Here is a 22,983-nt window from a genome sequence, read left to right as displayed (position 1 = left end):
GGGGCCAGAACAGAGCTCCCAACTTCGGCCCGCACCTATTCAAATCCTTACAATGTTGGCAGACGGGGTCTTGAACTGTGAGCGGCTCGGGACCCTGCCCCACCTGTCCTAACAGAACTTGTGTAATGAAAGGCAGGGTCCCGAGCCGTGCGCAGTTCGGGACCCCACCCGCCATTACACGGTTGTTGTTCGGAATGGTTGGGGGCCCCACTCGGTCCTAACAACACTTGTTTAATGGCGGACAGGGTCCCGAACTGCACGCGGCTCGGGACTCAGCCCTAATAGTACACGTGTAATGCTGGGGCAGGGTCCTGAGCTGGACACAGTTTGGGATCCCGCCCGCCATTACACCCAATAGTAAGATGAGGGGCTGGGTCCCTACCCCAACCCTATTAGGCCATAAAACATAAGATGAGGGGTTGGGGGCCCCTCTTACCCCCCAACTGCACCACGGGCTGCGGACCAGACCGTTCGCAGCCGTTAACCACAGCACCCTGCAACACCACTAAAAGCCCACACAGACAGCTCCATACCTGGGCTGGTCTACAAAGGGTCCAAGCTGATTACAGGCCAGGATGTGGAGCTCAAGGCTGGACTCAGCTTGCTCCCTTCCGTGCAGGCAAGGCAACCCCCATAACTCTACCCCACATGGCTGAGAGCATGGGGAGTGAGGGCAAAAACCAGGAATGGATCCTAGGAGCAGGCAGCCAATCCATTGTACATACATACAATTAGCTGTATTTTGTTTCAAATTGTTAAATGCTATGTGTTTTACTTTTATAATTATTGTAATTATGGGATCATTAAATGGACTTTATATGATACAGTAATATGTGTAAATAATGTTGTGAAGGTTCTGGAACCATATAAGTAATGCCATATTGACAGACTCCTAGATGTAATGTTGTGCACAAGCACCTGTGGATTTTTGATAAACAACTCTAGGGTTGAGAAATGTGAACAAGCGGTTTTTCTATAAAGTACTTTCAGAACCTTGTAGTGGCATGATTTGTGGGGTTGAGAGGGTACTTAACAGCTACCATCATGAGAGAGCCTGCTTAAAATGAATTTTATTTTTAATTGTGTATGTAAAAATGTATCTTGAAATGTGACATCTGTATTAGTATATACCTCTTCAAGTATGTTTACCGTGCTATTTAATAAGGATTACGGTCATTAGGATAGGGTAACGCTTCAACTATTAGTTATTTGATTAAGCATTTTTACAACCTTTTGGTATATATTTAATAGGCTTTTGTTAATGTAGCTGTAACACACTCAGTAAGACTGTTAAGCAGAAAGGATAAGTAAAGCACAAGGGTCTAGACATGGTCTTAATTAAAAACAGTTGCTAAAAGAGACTTTAAGAGGTTTTTTTTTTATATGTGGAACGTTTATTCAAATTATACGAATGTAGTTCTGAACAATTGGTGGAAAAAGGAATCTGTAATTAGACCTTTACATTAATATTTTATGTGTTTTACTCACCAGAGGTGTCTCTAGTATTGGACGTTTTGATAGGTTGCTGAGTGATGGTTTTAACAATATATTATCCAGGACTAGTATTTCATTTAAATGAGTGGCTCTCAGGCAATTATAAATGTAGCGTAAAAAGCATTAGGAGCTAAAAGTCCTCTTTGTCTCTTCTGTACACATGATCCCCAAGAGCTAACGCTGTCCCCAGAGGAAATGGATGTCTTGCAACAAGGTATATGCATCTAGAGATTTATAGTTCAGAGAACATTGTCAGCATCCATCCTAAACAACAATGTCTTGCTTGGTTTTTTTTTTTGTTATTTATTTTTTGTCATTAATGTTTTCCTGTGTTTGTGTTCTTTTACAGGTTATGATGCAGACCTGCAGCTGGCCCTGGGTGCTCTACAACATCCTCCAGTCTCAAGATGGCCCTAGCATACTGTCTCAGGATACAGCTTTTGCGGGTGAATAAAATGAGTCCTTGTGTAAACACTGTGAAAAACTTAAAATGCTCCATAAAAACCCTGTGGAAGGCACCCTCAGAGAGAATCTACAGTCAGGGTATTATATTGCGAATGTGACATTTTATTATTATTTTTTTCCAGACCCCTAGGCAGTACAAGCGGCCCACATGCCTGTGATGCAGAATGTGGTAGGGGGCATTAAAAAGACGGTTCACAAAAAGAAGTCCTATCGCCTAAGGACGGTCACCTATAAAGAAAGGCTCCTCACAGCAGAACACAGCAGGTGCATTTAAGAAATTGTAGAGCCAAATGAATTCAATTCTTATTGTTTCTCAAACCTCTTTCACCTCTAGGATATCACTGCTATAGCAATACCTAATATGTATTTTGTTATCCTTACATCACAGAGTCATCACAAAAGAGCTCTGGAGGGGTCAGCCGTAAGGCTAAGCGTACGGCAATGCTTTTAAAGGACAACACAGTGACCCTTCAAAACACAAAGGCTGCAGCAGCAGCCATGATCAACGCAGGGCACCAGGGCAAACCAAGCAGCAGATCTACAGACATCTGTCATAGACCAGGTACAGCCCTTAACCACACCACACCAGAAATAAAAAGGCAATGCCCAGTACCATGAACACTTCTACAGTGAATCCCTATGTGCAAGGGTTTGGACACACTAACAGTGGAGCGCTTACAGCCTCAGACACACAAGACCCAGCACCATGTAGAACCAATGGTTTGGACCCTGACCAGTGCAACAAGCCTAAAATAAATTGGCTGTTCTTAAGGAACCGCAAGAAGAAGCTAGCATCTCCTAAGCTACAATCATTGCCTTTAGACCTGTCTGTAAAAAATACAGTTATGGCTCAGGCTGTTCCACATAATCTGCATCATTCTAAATGTTTACCGTTTAGCCTAATATAGAGGGGCCTGTCGGTGACCTAGCACCAACACCCTGTATAACTAGCCCTTCTAGTCTTTTGGACACACATTTGGAAAATGATCACCCCATAGAGGATGTATTGGACTTCTCAGGGAACTAGTGGGTTTAGAGCAACAGCCACAGCAATGCAGAGTGGCCCTTCTAGCACAGCCCCCGAAGGGCTACAATGATCTGTACCTCAATCACCCGCTCATAGCCCCAGCACTTCCTACACCTCAGAGGCCTTGAGTTATTATGACCACCATTTAACTTCCCCATTTCTGATGTCACCAATTACACCCCGGGGCAGTAAGACCCCACCAGCCCTATATCAAGTGCATGCGCACATTGGTCTTCACCCTCCTCCTCAACAAACCCTGACAGCAGTACAGGGGGTAGCGGTTCACAAAATCAGAGTTTTGGTAGCCCGTCTAGCAAGGATCAGGCCTCCGATGCCCCAGGGTGTTCACATTGGGGCCCTATTTGTTTGACCCATCCTTACCCTCCCATTCAGAAAGGGCTAATTGAGATTATCAGCAATTCTGCCGCCGGGGTGGCCCAGGGTAATATGCACCACACATCTAATGACTCACATAACAGTCCAAAATATGGTGCAATGGCCTACAGCAGGGATTTGGAAGCATATCTGAAAGAAATACAGCAGACTGTTAAAAAACAAAAATCCTGACTGAACCTCAAGATCTCAAAAGTGGGGAAGGTGGGTTGTGATACTGGGTCCTCCAGACCATCCCAGATAGCGTTAATACTGAGGCTGGCAAGGTGTAGAAGGGAGGTGGTCCAAGCTTGTGAAACAGCCGCTGTAGACATGGACAATATACAAGAATGACTAGGTAGCCGTGTCCCTCTAAGGAGTGTAAGATCCGCTTTTTGTAATAAGGGTATCCAGAGGTCTGAATATAAAAACAAAACCCTTGACATACTCACTAAGGCTCTAGGGTTCTTATGTGCACTCAAAGGCAACTAGAACCCCCCAACAACTCCTTAAAAGCCCCAAAATCCTATACCTTGGCATATAAAGTGACTCCTGTTACGTCTCAAAAAATAAAGTCAGGAAGGAACATCACAAACATTGGGTGTTTTAGGACTTCAAGGGGTGGTCTTCAGAGATGGGTAGCCCCCCAACACCCTGAAGGGACCTTAGCTGTGGCTGTAGTAGGTAAAGTTGCAAGCACACAGCCCGTAAATACAATACCTGCTGTTCAAATAGGATGTGGACAGTTACCTAAAAACAGGTGGGCTTGTAACAAACAGAAGTGGGCTGGTAGCACTAGACAGCGTAGGTGTTTAATAAGGAAATTAAGAAAGCCAAACTCTGTGTTACAAGGAGGCTTAAAAAAAAAAAAACTTAGAGCCTTATTCCGCTACCCCAGAACGACACTCATTGGAGCCCACCAGATAGCAGCGATCCTCAAGGTGAGCATTCAGAACCTGTGTTTTTAGAAAGTGTTAGAAGGTACAGTTTTACTGTTAACGGGTCCCTTTATGACTAATTTACTCACTCTGGGACTTGTTTTAGGCCAATGAATCTTTTGACCCTGATTGAAGACACCTTAGGAGGAGATAACTAATCAGCATGTCAATCAATATGTCAATAACGTCATCAATATTTACCATAATAAGACAATTCAAATTAGTCAAAGACATTAATAAAACTCAGAAACCACCATGACCTTGCAATAATGAATAACCACACCAGTTTAGTACTATTATATGAAGTTTATTCCCTATTGATTACAATCCTACTAGTAAGTTTATTAGTCTCAAAACCAAGAAACACATTAGCATAATCACAATGTGGCAACTCTGATAAGATTTCATCAAGGCAAGAATCACGAACATTAGAATATAGCACGACATCAACATACGTTATCCTTAGCAGAGAATCATTATTACGTTATTCAACAAAGCATAGATTTAGTCATTTGTCTATTTGCGTCAGTTTAGTTAATCCCTCAACTAACCTCGAATTAGCATTGGCATTTTGGGCTTCATGCAAAACAATTTGGCAACACCAATTTAGAAAACATCTAACTAGGGTCTCTGTCAAAAGAAGCAGTTGGTACCTAGAAAGGAAAAGCAAACAGAAAATGACAATTTCATTGTCATATAGTTACCCTCCATATTGGGTCAGCATGCAGGTTCGGTCTTCGTCCTCAGGACATCAGTTGATTCGCCATCAGCCAGGAATTCAGCAGTCGGGTAAAGGGCACTTCCCTTATAAGGAGGTAAAGTGTAAATGGGCAATATAAGGGCAAGGATGGTTTGAAGAACCAAACAGCAAAGTCTCTATGCAGAGTAACAAAGTGTCTGGGTCATAGCAAATCGCAATAGCATCTCCCTAACTAACTCATTTCCTTGTGTGAAGGGTTTTTATCCCTTTTCTGTTGTACAATCCCCTAAGTTTTAATTGGTTGGGGCCAGCACCCCACTATCTCCCTCCAATAGGGTTTCAATGACTTCATTAAATTAGTCACCCCATAACAGTTCTCACGTAGTTTATTTGTCCTTATGATTGACGTCTTCAGCGGGTAGAATGTCCGGTATGATTTCATACTCTCGTGGTCCTCTTTGCATCTTCAGTCAGTGGTTACATTGTCTGTACCGGTTCAGGCGACCTTGTACCTGCAAGTAGTCCACATTGTTGCATTCAGCAAGAATGTTTCACTGAGCAAGTCGAATTTCATGAGAACGGATCTACTACAGTTACATTCATCTTCTAGCTTTGGAAAAATACAAGTTCATGTCCTTCAGCAAGTCAGCACACTGCACCTTAGAAAAACACATTTAATATGAAACAAGGCAGCTAGGCCTCGACTCATGCTAACTAAGGCCTAATGATTTATTAGCAGAACTTTAACATATAACCTTTTATTATTAGTGCAAAATCATACTTTAATATAACATTTCATCATTATTAATCAGTTTCATTATTCATTGTATATATTGATGGCCACTCCCCGTGGGCACATTTCAAGCACACGTTTAGCAAAATACATTAATACATCTTCTATGCGGCATTATTATACATTAGTTCATAAACATTACATGTTCATTTCTAAGTGAATAAGCTGCACTCTCTCAGTACTATAGAACGTTTTAGCGCTACAGAACATTACGAGGAATTCAGGTTTGTTAACCTAAACCATATAAATTCCTCTGATCACAGTGTTTTAGCCATCCACCAAGCTGTACAAACACTCATAGGAAGGTTGTTACACGATGTGCTTCTTAATGATTACTTCCATCTGCGTCTCCAGGGGCAGGGTATAAACAATCCATTGTTCACACTTACAACACCCCAAGATGTTTGACGCTATGGAATTTATAGAGAAACTCTGTAACTTGTTGCAGAGTAAGGCAGAAATAGTAGCATACAGGACCTTTAGAGTTATAATCCTCATTGTCCGCAGCCATGAACATGGTGTTTCCAGTCCATTAAAGAGTATCTTGTATAGTAAGATCATTGGTAAGAAACAACAATGGTTGCTCAATTTTAACACAGGAGCAACCAACACATGTCTGGCTGCCAGCGTATTGTGGGTTACTGATGGATCGCACAACGCTCAATGCTCAGATTATGTCATTAGCGGCTGAAGCCCACGGGGCTCTTGAAATACCACACAACAGAATGGTCAGTTTCGGGGACATAGGGCTTTTTGAGAACTATTTTGCTGTTATGGTAAAAGTTCTTTGTGACAATTGTTCCTGGAAGTACTTCACAACCGGGGAGTGTGCGAAGAACAAGACCATTTATGTTCTCCATCATGAACACCACTTTTATGGTTTTTTGAACCTGAAGGGTTTTCTAGGAGCCAAGTACGTATGCCCCCACTGCGACCATATCTACAACACACAGACAACTCATCAGTGTGAAATGCACTGTAAAATGTGTCAGAGGGACGGCTGTATTGAGGCCACTGAGCAGAAGGTACAGTGTTGCACGTTTAATCTGTTTTATCGCTCGCAAAACTGCTTGAGCACACATAACAGACTTGTTCTCTGTTTCCCTAAAATAGACTGTAGGGCTTGCGGGCGTTACATCCTCTGTCAGCCTAAATGTAAAGGCATGAAATCTCCCAGGTTTAAGGTGTATTTTCAGGCTGGGACAGAGCACAAGTGTGACATGGTTAAAGGGCACCTTCAGACCAAAACTGAAGACTGCATAGTGTTTGACATAGAGTGTACACAGAAGACAGGTGTACACCAGCCTAATTATATTTATGCTCATCATCTAACTTCCGATGACAACTCAGAGTTTGAAGGGTGCACGTGTGTGAACGACTTCCTCACCACTTTCATGCAGCCTAAATTCAAAGAGTATACTATGATGGCTCATAACTCTAAAGCATACTACTCCTTCTTTATACTGCAGACCATGATTGGTGAAAAGATGGCTGTAGAACTTAGAACCCAAATTGATGCTGTAAATGGTGGTACGTTTTCAAATAAAGTTCATCGATACCCTAATTTTCTACCTATGAAATTGAGCAAATTACCCAAAGCCTTTGGTTTCCCAGGCTGCAAAGGTTATTTCCCCCAATTCTTCAACACATGGGCCAACCAGAATTATGAGGGTCCCATACCTCTGCCCTCCAGCTATGGTGTTGAGTATATGATGCCTGCTGAGAAAGAGAGCTTTCTACAATGGTACAGTGTAAACTATGAAAATAACTTTCATTTTCAAACCGAGTTAAAAGCGTGCTGTCAGGCCGATGTAATGATCTTGCGAAAGGCCTGCAACCTTTTCAGAGATGTAGTGGTGGAGATGACCAAATTGGTGAAGGTTTTGAAGCCCAACACGCCCCAGATGACAAAGACTGTAGAATACATGTAACCCTTCCAAAATATTACGCTGGCTTCCATGTGTATGTCTATCTACAAACACATGTTTTTGAAACCATACAGCAACGCCCTAGTATCGCCAGACCTGTATAATGGTAAACAGAAGTGTTATTCAACCTCCTCAATCCAATGGCTAATGTATATCTCGGACAAGGAAAACAGAGCCATTCAACACGCATTACAGGGTGGTGAATATTGCTTGGGGCTTTATTATCTTGATGGTTATGCCATAATTAATGGTGTGCCAACGGCCTTTGAATACAAAGGGTGTTTTTACCACGGTTGTCCTCATTACACTGTTATACTCTGATGAAGGCGCAATATGTTTAAAACTGCGGCTTTGTCATGAGAACCCTTGGGGAGCATGAATGGTTAGATCTATGTTAAGAACGAATGCTAAGCTTTTGTTTTACATTAAGAGTCTCCAATTACCAGAGCCTATGGAGCTCTGCGATGCCCTATTTGGGGGGCATACAAATGCTATACAGCTATACAGGGCTGTGGGCGATGGTGAGAAAATACACTGTAATGATTTCACAAGTCTGTATCTGTTTGTGAACAAGCAAAAGTTATACCCTGTAGGTCACCCAACCATCACATACATAGAATTTAAGCCCATTGGAGAATACTTTGGGCTCATTAAGTGCCAAATCTACTCACCCCGTCGTCTTTACTTCCCTGTACTACCGTACAGAGTCGATGGTAAGCTAATGTTCCCACGATGTCGTACATGCACTGAAAGTAAAGAGACTAGTGTGTGGAGACACAGTGAAGAACAAAGGATGCTGACCAGTACGTGGTGTAGCACTGAGGTACAAAAGGCCCTAGAGAAAGGATACCGGCTTGGTAAAATAGTGGAAATATGGCACTATGAAAGAACATTAACATGACTCTTTTCTAACTATATCAACCTGTTTCTAAGAGACAAACAGGAGGCTTTGGGATTTCCAGAGTGGGGTGTTAATAAGGCCTCTAAGCAGAAATATGTAGATGACTACTACACTCAGGAGGGTATACGCATGAGACCCGAATTCATTGCGGTCAACCCTGCCTGTCGCCAGTTAGCCAAACTCTGCCTAAACTTCATATGGGGGAAATTCGCACAGCGTACAAACTAGTCAAACACAACCATAACAACAGATCCTGACGAGTTGTTTAAGTACCCTTTTGCCCCTTTTTATGAGGTGTCCAGTTGTGAGTTTATCGATGATGCGACTGCAGCTTTGTTTTGGAAGTACACTAAAGAGTATCCCACAAGTGCAACAATATAAACATCTTCATAGCATGATTCACAACTGCTCATGCCCATTTAGAGCTTTACAGAGTGCTAGATAAACTGCAGGACAGGTGTCTGTATCATGATACAGACTCTGTTATATTTGTGAGTAAAGTAGGTGATGAAGACCCTACATTAGGTGATTATATAGGTGTTTTAACCAGCGAACTACAAAGGGCGAGCCCAAAGTGGAGTTCACCTCATCAAGTCCTAAAACCTATTCATATAAAACCTCAAACAATACAATGTGCATGACAGTCAAAGGAATCACCTTAAATGTGAACAATATAGTCAAAATCAATTTTGACAGTCTTAAGGATTTGGTGAACAAATACGCTATATTCGATACCCCTGAAAATAATAAAACAATTGTACATCAGCCTAGCATAGTGCGGTCCATAAAGCGGTGTGAAATCACAACCCAACCTTTACATAAAACCTTACGTGTAGTGTTTGATAAAAGGGTCCTGAGTGAGGACTACAAAACCCTACTGTATGGTTATTAAAGGGACATTAGACTCTCGAATCCCCACGACTATGGACACCCGCTTGCAACATCCAATCTCCTGTGTTCTAGCAGGTACCTCAAATTGCAGTAAAAGTTATTTTATAAAGAAGTTGTTAGAAAATGCTCCCAGTGTTTTATCCCAAAACCCTAACAATATTGTATGGCTTTACTCATGCTGGCAAGATCTTTATATGAAACTATTCCTAAGGTTCCCACACATCAAATTTATAGAAGGCATAGCCAGTAATCTCAATGATGATGCACTGTTACCTACACACCTCGTAAACATGGTGACTGTAGACGATCTTATGCGCAAGGGTGGGGATCATCCATAGATAGAAAAAGCTGTACTGAATATTCACACCATTGTAGCCTAAGCATATGCTACATTGTGCAGAACTTGTTTTACAAGGGTAAGAGCAGTCAGTCTATAACTCTGAATGCCTTATATCTTGTTTTATTTAAAAACCCCAGGGACAAACAGCAAATACCTCATCGCTAAGCAGATGTACCCTGGAAACACTCAGTTTTTCTTGGAAGCCTTTAATGTCTGCTAAACCTCATGGGTACTTGCTGGTAGACTTAAAACTCAAGACTCTAGAAGACTAAAGACTAGGTGTTGATAGTTTCCCACCAAATCCCCCTGTAGCTTACACACCTAAAACCAGACTATAAAAAGAATCGCTAAAAAGATTTCTGTAATATTTACTTTCTAAACCTTATAATGTAAGGTGTTGATTATGTCTGCACATGTACACTTTAATTTAGCTCTTCTTATAATGCTAATAACCACCAGCCCCCAACAAAGAAAGGCTATCCTTTGAGCAGCTTTGTACGACTTAGTGGCATCCCTTTCAGAAATCACCCTAAACACCCTAAAAGGCTATGTACCTATATCAGAAAGTCAGTTCCGCATGCTGAAGAAGAGGCGTGCCCTTATCAAAAAGCTTAGTAATAAAAGGGCATCCCTCATTTCTAGGAAGAAACTTGTAAAACAGTTGGACGGCTTTATAGGAGCGCTCCTGGGCATAGTGCTACCTTTAATTACAAACCTCCTAATCAGGAACTGATGGATTATGCCCAAAAGATGTACTTGGTACCACGCCAACAACTGGAACAGTTGGGGCCGTCTACAGGTGACATCTGGGATATACGAAAAAATGAAACACTGTGCCTAGATGCCGAGATTAAAAACATTTTGTACCGTACTGATTTAAAACCTTACGACAAAGCAGATCTTTACTTCAGAGCTCTTCAAAACATCCTATAACATTATAAGCAATGGACATTGACTCTATATTCCACTGACTCTGAACTGCCACCACCAGCCCATGCAGCGCCTCAGGATCAACAGCCCCTACAGCTGGCGGTTCCAACATCACCGCCCTCAGACGTCTTTGTTGAAGAACTTTTAAAAACCATAAGTCAGGGGTACAGAGGTGCAGCGCAAATGTTACTAAGTACAACGACTGCTTCTAAAGATCTAACCTCTTGGAATGAGCGGGAGGAATTCCTCTACTAAGGGAAACCATATGTTGGGTCTCATATGTACGACCTCATCAAGGGTTTCACACACCCCAAAGCCCTACCACTCCAGAAAGTGCCTAGAGGTTGGGACCAGTTTCTACAGGCCGCTGCAGAACTCAACGTTCCTTCTATGATTGTAGGTAATGCCGAACACTGGCGGCTGCTTAAAAGTTTTAAAGATCCTACTTACAGCTCGCCAAGTACACCATCAGAGGTTGTTTTGAAACCCACCCAGAGATTGTCAATGTCCCCGGCTATCCCCCATCTGTCTCCCTCTTGGAACACACCACCTCTACCTTCAGAGACTAAAAAGACATCATCAAAAACGAAAACATGGTTAAATGTGTGATACTTGTGATCCTGTGAATTTTGTTTTACAATGTCTGTGTGTATCGTTTTATAGCGGTTACTGTATTGATTGTTTTGTTTCATCATTTATTTTCTCTGGTATGTTTGGCTGCTTAAGGTTTGTATTAAAATTATGTGTAATAAACCCTTTCTAACCCTTTCATCACTCTTATGTCATATTTTAACATAAAAAAAAAATTAAAACATTATGGGGGTCATTACGACCTCGGCGGTCTTTTGAAAAGACCGCCGAGGCCGCGGGAGACAGAATACCGCCATTGCCGGCGGTATTCCTGTCTCCCTATTCTGACATTTCCGCTGGGCCAGCGGACGGTAACAATGTTACCGTCCGCTGGCCCAGCGGAAATGTCACATCAACATTGCAGCCGGCTCATTATAGAGCCGGCCGGCAATGCTGATGTGCAGCGGGTGCAGTAGCACCCGTCGCGCATTTCACTGCCCGAAATTCGGGCAGTGAAATGCGCGACTGGGCTATGCCTGGTGGCCCCTGCACTGCCCATGCCAATTGCATGGGCAGTGCAGGGGTCCCCAGGGGCACCCCCAGTCCCCTTACCGCCAGCCTTTCAATGGCGGTGTGTACCGCCACAGACAGGCCGGCGGTCGGGGGATCATAATCCCCAGGGCAGCGGTGCTTGCACTGCTGCCCTGGTTATTATGACCGCCAGGCGGAATCCTGGCGTGAAAATGGAGGGGCCGGCGGTATGGCCATGGCAATTCCGCCATGGTCATAATTGCTGGCGGAACACCGCCAGCCTGTTGGCGGTGTTACCGCCAACATACCGCCGGCCGCCAGGGTCGTAATGACCCCCCAAGTGTGTCTTGGCGGCAGAATGAAAATGTATAGTCTGATTTTGAGTTTAAATTCTTTTATTGTAGACATTTAACGTTACACGTACATTTGCATTACAAAGCCTTACACTTTTGACAAACAGCGTATTCTGTTGGAACAGAGCTTGACGTAGACTACATGTTTTCTTTTACATATTTCACAACAATACTATCATTGTATATTAGATTGTTCCAATACAGATTTAGAAATTTTCTAAAAGTCATACTCTCAGACATTTTACTAATAAAATATATACAGTGCTCCCTACATGTGATGGCTAGAGGATCCTGCATTCATATCTTGTTATACTCGACCCCAATAGCCGCTTTCTTTAGATACCTGAATACAGGTTTTGAATAGATGCTATGTTCGGGGAAAGCTGCTGAACTGTCAAACACTGTAAAGTTGTCCTTATCCCAAAAACATTCCCACCCAGTGCGTTCCACCCTTGTAATGCGGATTTGTGTTAAAGACTAGCGATCGTGGTGTTTCTACGCCCATTTCCATGGGTAGCCCGTTGCTTGGGAAAACATCTAAAAAGTATTTCTTTGCATATTTATGTTGGTTTAAGAACTCACGTATCTGTACAGTGTTGATTGTACAATTTTTTAAAGATAGTCAAACATAATCTGTTGGGCGTGGTTGACGTGAATGACGCTGTCGAACATTGCAAATACAACCATGTTCACATTGGTAGCCAGGAGTTTACTAAAATGTATTTCAGCTTTTAGATTTCCGTTTTGTATTCGATTATAGTGATTATAGTAATCCCCGTTTTCCATGTCGGGTGTCAGATCGAAAGAAAAAAGGGTGTAGCCAGCCCCATATCCTTCTCTTGATACGACGACTCCTGAATCCCTCGGATGTTTTCTTGTTATTGACACCAGTCCGAGATATTCCCTGATAAAATTAAATGTTCCAAAACTCGGTGTTTACAGCTTTGCAGGAATCACAGCACCCTGGTGTACCAGTGCAGCATAGTTGATGTCGTAGTGTTTGAAATTGAAAGGGTTTGCAGCATACAGGCCGCTTAAAGTGGTATTGTCCACAAACCCTATTATTATAAGTTTCAGTAGTTGGCCCAGAAATAAATGTTGCTGTTGGGTTAATCTGGTACCCGTTGGTATGCTGAATATCTTCAGAGCCACTCTTTCCATAGCATACTTGGTTTTTGATAGCTGTAGGGCCTCTGCGTGAGCCAGACTGATGCTTGGTGACACTCTTCCTCTCTTTACAAACAAACTGGCGGGCAGTATAACAAGTTTATACTGTTCCACATCCCCAATGATGAGACAGAATGAGTCCTTGTTGCGGGTTAGTTTGATCTTAATATTGATACCATTGACAAGTAGTTTATTTTGGTAGAAAAGGTCTGTATGTACGTGTCCTAGGAGGTCAAACTGTCTAATGCCGGCGGCAAAGTTTGCTCTTTTTACAAAACCCTGATTGTGACCATCCAGTGCCGTAGCTTCAAAATGGCCATAAGTATCTTTGTAGAAGAGTCCCGCTGAAAACTCGGTGTCCGGGGCAACATGGCTGTAATTCAGAATACACTCAATGTATGCCCTATACGAGTACATGTTATCACTCTGTGTGATAAACCGATCCCTGAGGTTGATGTCCACCCGATTAAACATGGTTGCTACAGGGTAATAAATCGTTGTCACTTTAGCGTCATTCGCTATGTTGGAACCATCTGCTTTTACCATTTTACAGATGAGATGCAGCAGCGTATTATTGAGATCCAGATACGTATTTGTAGACTCTGACACATAAAACTCTATCGGAGCCAAAGTCTTTAAAGCGGCTAGTGGCAATACCTCCATGAAAAAACAGTTTTCGATGCTAGTCTGCGTGGGTTGTAGAGAAAACAGGTCTAACTCCGATTTAGCGCATTCACCCGATGCACAATGTATGAAGACCATGTTTGCAGGGTGTTCAGCCTTTTAAAAAAATATTTACGTTAGTGCCCCTTCTCTTCCTCTTCTTCGTAGCTCTCTTCGACTTACGGATCTTCGTCTGTGAGCGCTTTTTGAAGATGGGCGTCTTTTTTTATAGGGGACAGGCAGACCCCTGTTCTGTGAAGCACCGCACTTCCTTTTAATGCGTGTGTGATTCTTGTACACCAACCCTGCTCCTTCTTGAGGCTGTTTATTCATACGTTTGACAACCGCAGACATCACGAAACCCACCACGTCCTGCGCAATGTTCGTAGCAGCCGCTTTGTCGTGCGGTTTTGCAATTTCATAGCCTCTTCTCAAGAATTTCATAGCTCTTCTAAACAAATTATGGAAGAAACCCCCCAAACCGGGCTGTACATAACAGGGCCCCTTGAAAGTACGGCAGCGGGGCTCCATATCCAGGCTGGGTTCTGTAATAATCCCTATACATAGAGGGGCCTTATGTTTTCATAATCACCAAGATGACTTGTTAATAGTCGCCGTCTTAAATTAAGCTTAACAATAACTTTCCCGTATTTAAAGGACACCGGCTCAGCTTGATCGTCATAGATCATGATCGTAATAGTGTTAAAATGTTTTTTAGAAATTGACACCTAGTTGGGTTTGTTGTATTGTATATTAACCATGGTGTTATTTTCGTTCTTTACCTGGACCTATCTTAGCAACGGCAAATAACTATCCCCTATCCTCTGCAACTCTACGACGTCGCAATACACGTAGAGTGTATAGAAACTGTTGTTAATATCGGGACACGAATGGTCTGGTTCTATTTCTGATATGCTGTACTGTCCCTAAAACCCTTCTTAATTTACCTGAACAGTTAAACACAGTATTGCAGTTTGGAGCTCTAAGAAACACCTTCCGTCTAACGTTAACATTATCTAACACTAGATGAACATTCGTATACGTTTCAATGTTTGCTATAGATTTGCGGATGGCATCGACCACCGTGGCGACGGTTGGGTAATAGCCTTGAGGAAATCCTACGTGGATGCCCAAAGGGTCCTGCTCATGCTTTATATTAAATTTGGCCTTGAGCATTGAAAAAGTATTCCATGTTCTAGGGTACTGGATTTCAGTCAGGGCTATCTCCCAATCCCCTTTCAGGTCTACGGGTTTAGCCAATTTCACTGTATAATTAGAAATTTGATTGTCAGGAAACATGTCCTTTGAGGCATTGGACAGCAGTGTAAGATAAAATGGTGTTGTCTCCATCTCGGCGTCTACAACAACACCCGTTCATACTCACACAACCTGCACAGAACTGGCCAGCACCCAACTGTTAAATTTCTCAGGCCACCTTTGCCATTTGACAAAAACCTGTTGGTTAGCACCGCTACCTTTCCTTTTCAGAATCTTTTCAACCCTATACACCCTGCGTCAATCATTAGGTATCTTTGGTAGCTCCTCCTTGTAAAAGACACCCAACATCTTTTCCCCGTCATAGTCCTTTAGCCTGTAAATATATACATCCTCTTTAGGCTCCACACTTTCCACTATAAATATCTTGTCACTAAGGCCCTCATTCTGATTCTGCCGGGCGGCGGAGGCCGCCCGCCAGAATTCCACCCTCCAAAATACCGCGCCGCGGTCAAGACCGCGGCAGGTATTTCAAGTTTTCCCATGGGCTGGCGGGCGGCCGCCAAAAGGCCGCCCGCTAGCCCAGGGGAAAACGACCTTCCCACGAGGATGCCGGCTCGTAATCGAGCCGGCGGAGTGGGAAGGTGCGACGGGTGCATTTGCACCCGTCGCGTATTTCACTGTCTGTCAAGCAGACAGTGAAATACTTGTAGGGGCCCTCTTACGGGGGCCCCGCGACTCCCCCTCCCGCCATCCGGTTCCCGGCGGGAGAACCGCCAGGAACTGGATGGCGGGAGGGGGAGTCGGAATCCCCAAGCCGGCGCAGCAATCTGCGCCGGCTTGGAGGATTCCTGGGGGCAGCGGGAAACCGGCGGGAGACCGCCGGTTTCCCTTTACTGACCGCGGCTAAGCCGCTGCGGTCAGAATGCCCCGCGGGGCACGGCCGGCCTGTCGGCGGTGCCACCGCGTCCCGCGGCCCTGGCGGTTCTATACCGCCAGGGTCGTAATGAGGGCCTAAATGTCTGTTGGTAACCCTTCGTAAAGAGCCCTTTTAATTTTGAAACACTAACATAGTATAGTATAGTGGATTTGTGAAGCGCATGGCTACCTGAAGGCTTCCCAGCGCTAATGCAGGACCATTAAACAAACAAAAGAAGAAGAGAAAGAAAAACCTAGGAAGGAACTATACAGGAAACAGTAAAGTCTTCAATTTTTTGCGAAAAGAAAGTTCAGAGTTCTCTAAGCGGAGTTCCAGTGGGAGGAAGTTCCATACATTGGGTGCTTTAAAAGCAAAGGATCGTAATAAAAGAAGCAGATGAGGATCTAAGGGACCTCTGAGGAGTATAGGGAGTTATGATCTGCCTAAAAAAGGCCAGGCCCTTATTAAGAAGGGCCCGATTAACAAAACACATGCCTTGAAAAGTTGACACGTTGTTCAATGGGAAGCCAATGGAGAGAGGCCAGGGCTGCTTTGGCAGAATGACATCTGGGAATGTCCATAAGTGGGCGGGCTGTTGCATTTTGTTCCACCTGCATTATGTTTAAGACGTAAGATGGAGAGCTCATAAAAAGAACATTACCATAATCTAGACGTGACAATATAAGAGCCTGAACAATAAGTCTTTTGGCCAGAAAGGGAAGGAATTTAAAAATGTTCCTGAAGGTTCTTAACAAAATAAAGCAGGCAGCTGCAAGTGTTTAAGAGTGGCATTCCATCATAAGGCAGGAGTCCAGTCAAAAGCCTATACTTTTTATATTATCTTTAGGTGGGGGAGATCTTTTAATCCTACCAGGACTGGAGCATGGGACATGAGGAGGGACAAGTTCCCGACCAACATGACCTCTGAGTTCTCATCATTGAGCTTAAGCTTGCTGTCTGCCATCCATCTGTCTGACAGACAGGAAGATAAAGTAGCCTGTTCTAAATTGGTGTTAGTGGGAAAAAGAAGACCAATGGAGTGTCAACATCATAAGACACAAGGGATAGACCGTGGGGTTCCACGATCTTTGCCAAAGGAGCCATGTAGATATTAAAAAGAGTAGGGCTCAGAGACAAGCCCTGTGGAACCCCACAGGTGAGGAGGAAGTGTTGGAAAAGTATGTCCAATCAAGGACTTGGAAGATCCTCTGCATCAAATAAGAGGAGAGCCATTTAAGACTGATACCCTCAATTCCTATCTGAAATATTCTGTGAAGTAAGATTTTATGATCCACAGTATCAAAGGCGGCACTCAGGTTTAATAGGATGATCACTGCATATCCATCTGCATCTATCGATGTCGACTTTCTTCAGAAATAGCCAGCAGGGCAGTTTCCATACTGTGTTGTTTGTCTAAATCCATTTGGGTGTTATGAAGAAGATTATGCTACCTTTACTTAAAGAAAGCCTGACACTTGATTGTTAATGTGTTTTTTGATAACTTTTGATGCTATAAGAAGAGCAATAGGTCCGTAGTTACAGAGTAGCGTTAAATTGAGACTAGGTTTTTTTTAATAGGGGCTTAACAAACAACAGCATGTTTCCAGTTTTGCAGTAGATGCCCAGAAGAAAGAGAGTCATTAAGAACATTGGTTAACACAGGAATTATAACATCCGAACCTAAGGCTAAAATGAACGGGGGCTGGGTCCAATGGAGATCCAGATTTTATAGAGCAAAGATAGTTACCTACCAAGGCCCTCATTACGAACATGGCGGTTCAGACTGCCATGCTGGCGGTGGTGGAAAATAACTCCACCGGCATGGCTGTCTGAACCGCCATATTATGAACAAGGGAGGACTGCTGCAGGCGGGCCTCCGCAACCGTTGACAGGCAGCCTGACAATGGCAGAGTATTTTATCTGACAGGGCAGCGCTGCCCTGCGGATAAAGAACCCTTGTTCCTCCAGCCTTTCCCTGGCAGGTTCCCCTGCCAAACAAAGGCTGGTGGAAGGGGTGCTCTGGGGCCCCCCTGGGGGCCCCTGCACTGCCTATGCACTTGGCATGGGCAGTGCAGGGGTCGCCGTGCAGTGCCCTGTTGCGCAGGTCACTGCCCGATTTACGGGCAGTGGTCTGCGCAACGGGTGCTGCTGCACCCGCCGCACAGCGACATTGACGACGGCTCCATGTCCCGTTTCCGCCTTCTGGCCCAGCTTAATGTCTATTATATGGCCGGCGGGGTCACAAGGGGGCTGCCGGTCTGTGAAAAGACCGACAGCATGAACACGGCGGGGTTTCCCGCTGTGTTCATAATGACTCCCTAAGTCTTCCCTCAGGGGCTGAAAGACTGAGAGTGAGGCTCTAGAGGACTGGGAATCACCATGAGTGACTGACTTAGCCTCATAAGAGGAATTACTAGGGAAAGGTGCCTGAATGTCGAGGTTTTTTTTTGGAAAAAGCAGGCTAGCTTGTTACTATGTTCCTTAGAGCCTTCTGTTAAATTACTGGGAGATGGAGACTGCGTCATTTCTTTAGAGATAAGAAAGATCTCTCTAGGGGAATGGAAGGGCTGTTCTATTCTAGAAGTATAAAAAGCTGCCTGCGCAGCTTTGATTTCCATATGGAAAGATCTAATCGCATTCCTGTATTCAAGTGTCGAGGTATGGTCATAAGTCTTCCTCCACTTTCTCTCCAGTTGCTTACATTCTCTTTTTTAAGTGCAGCAGGTGAGGAGAGAACCAAGGTGATTTCTTTTGGTGGGCAGTCTTAAAGATAGTCTTAGTAGGTAGAATAATGTCAAGGGCTTGGAAAGCTGTATAACGCCCAGTAAAAGAGGGGGTGGGATGCAGGTTCTCTAGGGTGTCCATCCAGTCCTTACTGCTCAACTTTGACCACTGGCGTACGGTTAACTTACTAGGGAGTTGATGTATTGGAGGAGGAGATTTTGGAAGCATCAGTGCAATGAAAAAATGATCAGACCGACCAAGGGGAGAGGAAGCTGGGCTGATAGATTTGGAACATGGTCGCCTTCTTTTAAAAGAGGCTTCTTTACACCTGCGGCGATCCAGTTCCCGTACACCGTTCTCCACACCTTTAATGAATTATCTGTTGATACATTTACGGGTGCCGTTTTGACGGTTCTGTGGTAAGTGGTGTTATAAACATCTATAAAAGCCTGTAGAACATCCACGTATCGGTAAGTGTTATAGGCAGTGAAATATCTCCACATCTTAGACTTTAAGGCTCTGTTATAACGATCTTTTACCTCAGTGTATGTAACAAAATGTTTAACATTGTGCTGTTTTACTAATTTCTGTAACGTTCTGTTTAAAAACTCTTTTCAGCATCTGTTTGTAGTTTTTGAGGTGTTCATCCTTTCCTGAAGATGGCTTTAAAGTCGGTGGTCACACTGTTCCCACTTGTATCGAATAAGGCTTCCATACTTAGACATCTATGACTGCTGATATATATCGATCACCGTTATTATTTCTGCTAAATCTTGAAGACAGATTGTGTCCACCTGCCACTGATAATCTACTTCAGCGTTAACGATTGTAGGTCTTCTCATAAACCGCTTCCGGGTGGGCTTATGGAGTGAATACGCCTCTTCCCCAGATAACCACGTCTTCAACTGTGCTCTGTTTACCGGCTCATTTTAAACTAGATCCCTTCTAAACAGTGCTTCGGCACCCCAGAAGCTACCGACACCACTTGTATCATAATAAAGCTTTGATAACCCACCACCACCGGACATGTTATCAGCTGTTACAATCCATGAAATGAAAGACAAATGTTTTGTGTGAGGCCTTCTTATTAAAAATAAAGAATATTAGCACAGCATAAACACAACATACTTTACAGTTTCTAGCTACTGGTCTTATGGGCGGCATTGCTGGACAGTATGTTGACTTTTCATTACGTGTACATAGTATGACACATGCTAAATACATTACTAGGGACCACGCCGCTACTCGGTCTCAGTGTCACTAGTTTTGCTTTTTTTATTGATATACACTCAATACTCTAGACACGACTTCCCCCTCACCCCTCCTATAATGTTGTACACTCAGGATACTTACAGCATTCATAAGCTTGTACAGTTCTAGGCGTGACAATACAAAACCCTAATTTGTGAAATAATCAGCGATCAGAAGCTCCAAAGCTGTGCGTAACGCTGTCATCGGCAACAGTCTTAACTCCTGCACACGTCCTTTGTACATGCTCCGGTATTTATCCGTTGTAGGCATCCACGCGTTGATACACCTTCTGGCTTTACATTCAGGAATGTCGCGCAGCACCGTAGCTGCCGGTTCAGAAATGTTCAGATACTTTATAGTTACAGGGTGTATTTCAGCTATTCTTTTTTTAATCAGCACATATACCATTCTGGCAATGCATATGTATCCAGGGTGTAACTCATAGACATTGCACCGCGACATTCTGATTCTCGTCCTAAAAGTGAGTAAGCATGTAACGTTAAATAACACAGTTATGGCACACTACCCTCGATCTCTGTATTTAAAAAAAAAAAACCTTTGTGGGGGCTAAAGACCCGATTAGTCTATTTTTATAATAAATATCACACATTCATCTTTCTATGACTCTTTCCATCAATCTTCTGTCAAAATAGGTACACATCCCTTGCATACGTTCCAATTTTGAGCAGGGCTCACCCGCGTATCGGATCTCATTGAGCGCTGCAGCCAAGACCTTAATCATATCAGCGTGGACATATTTCTTCTCAGTGGACAACCCGTACACCACCCTTAACAACTTACATACCTTGTGCGGGTCTAACCTGCTACATATGTGGCAAATTATTTTTGCTGTGTACAACTCAGACACTGGTGAGACTCCTGTTGTGGATCGTTAATTTTATGCCCATAACATAGGTTATAATAATCACATTTTGACACGTGTTCACAACAGTCACCGCGAAACCTTTAACAGACCATATGGCGTCATAGATTACACCTGGGGTTTACTTTTCAAAATCTGTGCTATTGTAGGTGCAAACACATTTCTTACGTGGCTCTTTGTTCTGGCTTATAATAGTTTCAGACTATTTCTATAGGCAGTAAAAATTTATGTTTTTAACCTTTGATGCCAAAGAGATGTGTGTCAAGGAGGTCATGAGAAAACTCAGTGACAGGTATCCTGGTATTCTACTTGCAATATTTAAAGAATTTTGATGTAATAGAGAATGATAGAGAATGAAATTCACTCTCATCACCCTTCTCAATGATAAAAATATCATTAATGAAATGCAACCATAAAAGGATGCTTTTTTCTTAAATGGTTATAAATTTGATTCAGACAAACATTCAATTTCACATTTTCTCATGAACAGTGTGGTATACAAAGGGGTAAATCATGACCCATCGCAGTTTCGCAAACATGTTAATACAAATCATATTAATTAAGAAAGGTCCCAGGCCGAGCTCTCTGAGTGCTGCTGAATCGCTCTTGCTCCTGTCTTTTCCTTGCTTTTCCCCGTTTTTTAAATGCCTTCTCCTTGTGTCACTTGTTCTCACTGCTTTTTCCTTGCTTTTTCCCCAGTGTTTGTGGCACTTCCCCTTGTTTTTCCCTTGTTTCCACTTATTTCTCTTTGGTTTTTGAGTGCTTTCTCCTTGCTTGTTCCCCTATTTTTTCTGTGCATTCTCATTGCTTTCCCTCATTTTCACTATTTTCTCCCTGTTTTTGTGTGCCTTCTGCTTGCTTTTCCCTTGTTTTCACTGCTTTCTCCTTGCTTTTTCCCTCATTGCTGCTCCTGCATGCCACCTTTTAGTTCCCTCCTCCTGCCTAGCCCCGCCCACCACCTCCCAACACCTCCTTAATGGACCTACTTAATGGAGGCCGAAGCGTGACCCTATTGAGCAGGTCCGAAGACCAGCTCTCCCCAAGCTGCTGCATCGCTCTTACTACTGTCTTCTCCATGCTTTTTCCCCCATCTTTTGAGTACTTTTGCCTTGCTTCTCCCGCATTCTCCCTGCTTTCTCCTTGATTTTCTCCCTTTTTTGTGTGCCTTGTCCTTACTTTCCCTCACTTTCACTGCTTTCTTTTTACTTTTTACCCAGTTTTTTTGGGTGCCTTCTTGCTTTTCCCTCGTTCTCACTGCTTTCTTCTTGCTTCCTCCTCCCATTTTTTGTGTACCTTTTCCTTTTTTACCCTTGTTTTCACTGGCTTTTCTTTGCTTTTTCCCTAGATTTTTGTGCAGCCTCCCCATGCAACTTTGGACCATCACCTAATTTCCAGAATTCTCAAGGGCCCTCAAGACCTGGTTGTTTGAATGAGCCTCCGGGCCTGCAACCGCCTTGATACCCTACCAGGTGATCAGCCACGCTTTGCAAATCCTGATTCACTGACTGATAAGAAAAATATGTTATTCAAGACAAACTCAGTCATTTCCAATATATGAGAGTAAAGTGGCTGGTCTGCTGTTTACAAAATTGTCCTTACTCAAATAAACCATCCTCATGTCTTCTGCATGTGTACAATGGCTTTACACTCATGGTTGTCAAAATCAGATCGTCTTCCAATGCTATATTATCAATTGTTCTTAGAAAGTCAGTTATATCCCTGATATATGAAGGTAACTTAAAGGAGCTATAGAAACATCTATGAATTCAGAAAGTTTGTGGCACTGAGGACCCACCTTCCTCCATTGTTTATTTTAAATTACCAGGTAATATTATATATTAGTGTGTATAAAGCATACAGTGCCACCAGTGTAAAGTGCTCATGCTGCTCTTGTGTAACAAGAAGCCAAGAAGCAGTGACAGGGATCA

The 22,983-nt window shown here is 43.3% G+C and overlaps 1 long non-coding RNA gene across 1 annotated transcript in view; it reads left to right on the top strand.

Annotated features, from left to right (window-relative positions):
* Window positions 1–22,663, top strand: part of LOC138302004 (uncharacterized) — a 108,268-nt gene extending 85,605 nt beyond the window's left edge. Inside the window, exons 2-3 of the long non-coding RNA XR_011205213.1 lie at window positions 1,844–1,940; window positions 22,401–22,663. This is a non-coding gene — a long non-coding RNA (uncharacterized lncRNA). The remainder of the gene's footprint in view (window positions 1–1,843; window positions 1,941–22,400) is intronic.
* The last annotated feature ends 320 nt before the right edge of the window (window positions 22,664–22,983 follow it).

This window comes from Pleurodeles waltl, chromosome 6, assembly GCF_031143425.1.
Source record: "Pleurodeles waltl isolate 20211129_DDA chromosome 6, aPleWal1.hap1.20221129, whole genome shotgun sequence".
Taxonomy (NCBI): Eukaryota; Metazoa; Chordata; class Amphibia; order Caudata; family Salamandridae; genus Pleurodeles; species Pleurodeles waltl.
The sequence above is the reverse complement of the archived record's forward strand: the minus strand, read 5'-3'. Positions and strand labels throughout refer to the sequence as shown.